Raw genomic sequence first — 7,124 nt, 5'->3', positions numbered from 1 at the left:
GCGGACCGCCGGCGGCGATAATTGGTAGCACCAGCCTGTCGCCGTCGGCGGGAGAATTTCGTGGTAGCCACGGAGGAAAATGGGAAATGTACTCCCACGCCGCGTCACCGGGCGGCCGTACCGGCGGCGCAGAGGCTTTTGTACCCCTCGCCTGTAGAGCGCAAGGAATGTTGTCGCGCTCGGGCTTTTTTATGCTAGTGCGGTTAGCTGGTCAAAGCTGCTCGGCACTCGTTGACACGGGCTGAACGCTGTCACTGGTCGGTGATGACATGTTCGAAGCCTGCCGTAGATATAACATCCCTGTCAGACCAGCCGAAATGCCTTTGAGCTTAGCAGCCGGGACGTCAAAAGCGGAGGGAGCGGTGCGTCTGGTCGTGCGCTTCGACAGCAGAAAGCGGAGGCATAGCTTCGTCTATCTGCCCGGCTTAACCATACCAGTTATTCTGGGAACAGATTTTCTTTCGAGCGAAGGCATTGCGCTTGACATCGGAGAGAACGGCGCCCAGCGAGCGAGCGTCCCCGTTTGTGTGGCAGACGGCTCCACCGCGACGCTGAATGGTAGCCCATCAAAAGCAATTATCGCGTCCTGCTCAGGACCCGGTAATCCGCGCCGAAGGCTTGTGGAAACTGTACTCCCGTTTTCGGATTGCTCCACAGAGAAACCGGGCAGAACCGACTTGCTTCAGCACGAGATTGAAACGGGGGATGCCCGCCCTTTCAGATGTAATCCGCGGCCGTTAAGCGCGCATGAGACAGCTTCTCGACAGCGCCCTTGACGAGATGATTGATACTGGCGCGGTGAGACGCTCACAAAATTCCTGGGCGTCCCCAGTGGTTCTAGCTCCAAAGAAAGATGGTCCGGTCAGGCTGTGTGTCGACTGATTATCGAAAGCTCAACTCTCTGATGCCTACGGTTGCGTAATCTTTCCAGTCGATTCAGGCTGTGATGTACGCGTTAGGGAACGCAAAGGTCTTCACTGTCCTGGATCCAAGCATAGGGTACCTGCAGATTGAGGTGGTGGAAGGTGACATTTATTTATTTTTAGTTTATTTTAGTTTCTTGGCGAATTGCGTACTGTTGCGAGAGAAACACCAATACCTCAACGTAGGAATGAATAGGGGCTGAACTTTGCTCTTCAGATATTCTTTATTTCTCTTTCACTGTCTTGTTAAGACATTTATTAGGACGGCGGGATTTAGGAAAGGAGGTTAGGTAGGCGGGTTCTCTTTCTCAGGTATCGTTAGCAAAGACTGCTCTACGAGTGCTCGTAGCTCCTTGTGGTTTGGTCTAGACAGGATGCCTCTCTCGTTGGCTCCACTGTGTTAACTAGCAAATCCTTACTGTTGTAGTAGGCAGTATCCACTTGCAGTGGCAAGTCCTGGATAGCCTGCAGGGCGCTGATGTGCGCTCGCGGAAGCTAGTGCCAGCTTGGGTGCGACTCGTGCGGCGCAGTTAGGCTTATGCTGGGTTCGAATAAAGACGTTGTTTGTTAGCAGCTCTCGGGCTTCATCGGCTACTCTAGCGGTGCGCTTCGCAGCTCAACATGGTGTCAGAAGTAATGCGACTCTCGCAGTAAGCCAGGCCGAAGCCCCTTCCTGTTGCACGGCCACCCGTTCTACTTCGGTAAACGTCAAAGCAGCATCTACGGCTTGGACTATGCGGCCGGCACATGGCATCTTTCGTCTTTCAGCCACCCGAGGCCTTCTGCTTCACGTGACCTGCAGAGTAGCCGAAATGGAGGAAGTGGTTCGAGCGTTTTTACACGGCTTATCGTCTCTGCGACAAGTCAGAGTCACATCAAGTCGACACGCTACTTTACTTGATGGGCAACCAGGCAGAGGACGTTTTCGAAACATTCAAACTGTCCAAAGAGAACGCCAAGAACTTAGAAGTTGTCCTGAAGCAGTTCAACAATTACTTCATTCTGCGGCGAAACGTGATCTTTGAACGGGTACGCTTCAACACGAGGGTCCAGCATGACGGAGAATCAGTGGAAGACTTCGTGACTGCGTTTCACACGCTTTCAAACCATTGCGAGTATGGCACCCTCCGAGAGAGACTGGTTCGAAACAGGCTGGTCGTCGGCAGCTCAACACATACCACTTGAAATAGGTCCACGTTTTGGCCACATAATCTGCAATGGGCTAGAAGGTTCAAAATCACTAGAGCATTGTTTATAAAGAGTTGTGTATGTCATGGTTTAGCGCCTTACGAGATGACGCTCGTCTGAGTTATTCAGCCATTTCACGGGTACTGTAATTGTTTTTTTCTCAAGGGAGAGCTGCTGGGATACGCCTGAGTACAACCATCACGGCAAAGTAGGAACAATCGGCAGGGGATGAAGATGAATTTGGGGGAGCAATGATCAGGCCGAGGCTTGCGCGTACTCCTCTCCCTGTACAACCTGCTGACCAAGCTGCCACAGAAACTGCTTTCGCGAGACATGACGTGTAACGTGTACAAGAATTTTTGGGCATGTGGTAGTGCTATGCTTCGGTGGGTTCTAAAAGACAATAAAAAGGTTCATGACGATTTAAAGCGGAGGATTTAGCAGGAGAAGCAACACTCGGAGAGCGAACTGTATTTGGCAAAGGTCGATGCGTAGTTCTCTGCTTGTTGCGTATGCTTACTAATTTAAGCTTTAGTTTGCAATTATGCTGTTTTCGATAACAGCACCTAGTGAGACGCCAACACTCGTGGAGGTTGAGAAGATCAGTGCTTTTCGCAGAATGCACTGCTTTTATTTGTAGTGTCTGAGTATTGTTTTCCAGAGTAATGAGGAGAGGTTCGGCTCAATGATCTGTGTCTGATGAGTGCAGCAAGGTAAGGATCACCACAGAAAAAAATTCCAGTTAGTAAGCTTCGCTTGTCGACATAGCCGACGGTGTGTGTTGTACTCAAGGCTGACACAGAGGTCTCTGCCAAGGGTTTCTTGTAAGTTATGCTATTCGCTTTTCATGCATCTCTGGCCACAGTGAAGTCTGGACAGCGCATAATATTGGACAAAATTGAGTGCGAGATGTTAATTACTTATTCACTAGTAATATTCGACTGTAAAATGACATGAACGCAGATATCAGTAGCTCCACCTTGTGCTCATAGGAAGAACGAGCTCTGGTCCATTCATCAGATGAAGGCGAATTCATCGATGACGCTGAAATAATGTAATAAAGATCAGCATACAGGTGCATCGACTAGTGCAGACGAGACCTGTTCTCGCCTTGTCGCAGCGAACAGTGGAAAATAAAGTAATTAATTCTGACTAATTAAGGCCGTTCATCACCCAAAAATAGAACTAAGCATAGCCGGACCCCAAATGCCACCTCTTTGCGAAATTTACGTCATGAGAACTGCGTGCTTGAGCAAATTTTTCATTTTTTCTCTGAGGACGCGACATTCACTGTCAGTCCTACTAGGAATCCGGTATTAGGATTATTAAATTTTAAACGTTAACATCAATCGTCATGGCCCAATCTAAATGTGCTGTGGGAGAAAAGATGCCAAGCAATATTCCTACCTGTCCTGTCATCGAATTTCTTAATCATCCGCTGGTGCCGCCGAAGCTCGGTAATGGTATTACTGCGCTCCATCAGATCACAATTCCGTTTTCTTTTCTCGAATGTGAAGCCAATGCATTTAAAAAGCACCACAACCTCAAGAAGGTGGATTTTTTTTTTGAAGTTCGGCAGGTCGCTGTTTTCGTCGACAGCCTTTGGAACACTGTCCAGCGTGGGTACCTCATTCTTCGTGTATATTCAATGTGCCTTTAGACGGATGGCAGCACCATGAAGCTGTCATGATTTACTTTTCGTGAATCTCAAATCTGTACGCCTCAATGTCTTTTCTTCGGATACTTTGATGGTCCGCATAGACCGTTTTGTGTATTGCGACGGTACTCGGAGACACGACCATATTCTCGTTTAAAGCACTCAGAACATCCAGGATTGATCTCTGCAGTAAACCTGCTCTATTCCGAGGATTTAAGTTTGTAATAATTTGCTTCGCGTGCATGGACATCTTCGAAGTGCGAATTCGAAGATTTGGTCGAGCTAGCTGCGTTGGACGACATACTTTTCAAAACGATGCGCAGCACGGACGGTACAGCTGGCAGGATTGCGGGGCAGCGACATTACACGAAGAAGAATGACAAACAAACATTGAAATTTCCCGATTCCAATCCTTTCTCCCAAAAGAGGTGTTTTGCATCAAGTTGGCAGCAAGTGTAGTATGTATTAAGCTTGCAGAATAATCAATTATTAGTTCCTCTCACCACGAGCACGCACTCTTTTTCATCGCGGATGCTGGGAACGCTAGCAAGACCTCTAGCTTTTAGAGTTGCGCCTGATGTATGAGGCAGAGCGAATACACCTCGCCGCTGATTTCTCCGACGCGATAGGTCAATTGAAATGATGGCCTTCACAATTCTTATAGGCACTCTCGCCCACGCGTAAAGATATAAGCGAAAAATATCTCCTTGTTTTCTGGATAACGTAGCGGCAGATGGCTGCGTACACGATCGTCAAAGCATCGAGATGCAATCTCTCAAGCTTTTTCTCCGCGCTTTCCTGTTGTTTGTTTTGCAGTTTGTGTAATTTTCCTTAGTGTTGGCAGCATTAGTATTTTTGTTATAAGTCATTAAGGATAAAAGCGGTCCATTTACTATAGCGTTGATAAATTTGAAACCACCTTCCACTATGGCTTCGAAGAGAAACTATCTAGGCCTGGCGGCGACCAGGCGCGCGGAGCGCCCTATAATCAACCGCGCTCACAGGCTCCACAGCCACGGTAAGTTTGACGTATCTCAGCCAGCTCGTGGCATATGGTGCTGCAAGCATAGCTGCAAGCGTTGCGGACGTGTGTAGTTTGCTGAGGCTGCACATTTTTCGACGTTCCGCACTCTGTTATGTGACGGGCTAACGATGCTGCAGAGGCAGAATGGGCTGCGGATGGCTGTGGAAGTAGGTACGCCGTGTAGCGTAACTGGAGACGTAGGGCGGCGCAGTCGACAGTGCCTATTTTATGTGTTGCTCTTTAAACGTTATTTAGATAGAAAAGGAGTACGTTTCTCTGCCACTCAGGTGCCGGCGGTCACGTTCCGTCAACAGATGTCTCCATTACCTCGGTTAATAACGAAAAACAGTCACCAAACTCGATTGCAATAACCGCGGTTATTGGTGTAACCACGGTTTCGCGTAACCGCAGTTACGCTAACTGCTTTTAATTTTGGCCGTGTAGCATTGGTATTGCAGTGATCACACCCATTATTACCGGTTGCGAAATTCAAAACAATCAGCGGTACGCAAAACTTGAAATTCCTGATGCAATTCCGAGCATTCAGCGCCACGCGTTACATGGTGACTGCCATGTAAACTAGAAGCGAGAGGGCCGCGCTGCGTATAATATATTATCCTAAGGCGAAGAAAAGCGGAAGTCATTTGGTGAAGCAAAGCTTGCTCAGACACTACCCTCCGAATCATTAATGAGAGAAATCAAAATTTGCTGCCTGCATATACACAAAAAATGTTAATATGAAACAAAATACCGGAGATGAGAAAGAGTGCCGAATGTGGTTTGATAAGTATATAAATTTCCATAAAAGGAGGAATCAAAAACGGATGCAGCAGGAGCTTGTGACACAAATGGTGTGCAATACTTTACATGACAGGTTCGATATAACATTAAATTAGAAGATATAGAAATGCCCTAGAACAATACACTGCATCAAACAGGAATCAGATTTATTATAATGTAATTTGTTTTGCATTACATACCCGTGCGTGCCTCAAGTCATTTTTATTTAAAGAAAGGGATTTTCTACTTGAGAGGTTCGAAGGTCACAAGTTCTGAAGTTCGATTAGACGAAGAGATATGTTTCTTAGTATATGATAATGAATTCAGACCGAAGGTATATCATAGATGATTCACTGCTAAGAAATTTGTCATGGTGGTCACGTTTTTTGGTTGGTTTGGTTTGTGGGGTTTAACGTCCCAAAGCAACTCAGGCTATGAGAGACGCCGTAGTGGAGGATTCCGGAAATTTCGACCACCTGTGGTTCTTTAACGTGCACTGACAACGCACAGCACACGGGCGCCTTGCTTTTCGCCTCCACCGAAAAGCTACCGCCGAGGCCGGGATTCGATCCCGCGTCCTTGGGAACAGTAGTCGAGCGCCGTAACCACTGCGCCACCCCGGCGAGGTGGTCACGTTTTTTGTATAACAATGCATGCTGCCTCGAAATATCTCATTTGAAGTTGTCTTTAGGTAGTCAGGATGCCCTTTATAGCAGAAGTATGCTTAGAGAGGTCAACAAGCGTTCGAAACTGATGTAATCACGCTTGCCAAGCAAAAAACATATTTGTAAACGGGTGCGCTTATTGTCTTGCATTCGAAGTAAATTAAAAAGAAAAGTTGCATATTAAATAGCGGCAGTGGAAATTACGTTGCATTGATTGAAGCACAGATAAAGTTTAAAGTGCCTTCAGTGAACAGATATTTATTTATTTGTTTACAGAAGACTGCTGGCTTTATTCCAAAGCCTTAAGCAGGAGTGGGTGTAAAATACACTTTGACAAAAAGAAAACCTCCCTGAAAAAAATGAAAATGTTGAATGCTGCAAAATTGTTACAAATTCCTAAGCGACTCCGTAAATGACATCGCTGTTTGTAATAGTGTCACGTAGTGGTGACGAGGTCGACGACACAAATGAAGGGTCGATGATTGCACTAAAGAAACTCTTTATTTGGGCTGACTTGCGCCCGCAAAAGAACTACACAACTCGGCGGCGGCGATAGGAACAAACGTGCTCGTCGATCGTCGAACAAAGAATGCCCGTCACACTAGGCAACGCTCAATTTAAAGGCTGCACAGAACAATCTAGATAACGTCGCAAACAGCTACCAGCACGGGCTGGAACATTGTGGAAAGACACCCAAGTGGCCGGAACCTTCGACACAGATCTCGGTGCATCTTGCGCTACAACAAAACTGATAAAGGTGTGACTCGCGACATCGAGCATTAACAAACAAAGATTACGGAACTGATACGCGGTCCAGAATCAGAGTGATAAGCCTGTATGCCGGCGGCTGTTAAAAAACAAATACTGTTTTGAAGGTTTCGCGGCAT

Source organism: Amblyomma maculatum, chromosome 11 (genome assembly GCF_055883805.1).
Source record: "Amblyomma maculatum isolate TAMU_Amacu chromosome 11, ASM5588380v1, whole genome shotgun sequence".
Classification (NCBI taxonomy): Eukaryota; Metazoa; Arthropoda; class Arachnida; order Ixodida; family Ixodidae; genus Amblyomma; species Amblyomma maculatum.
This window is presented reverse-complemented; position numbering follows the sequence as displayed.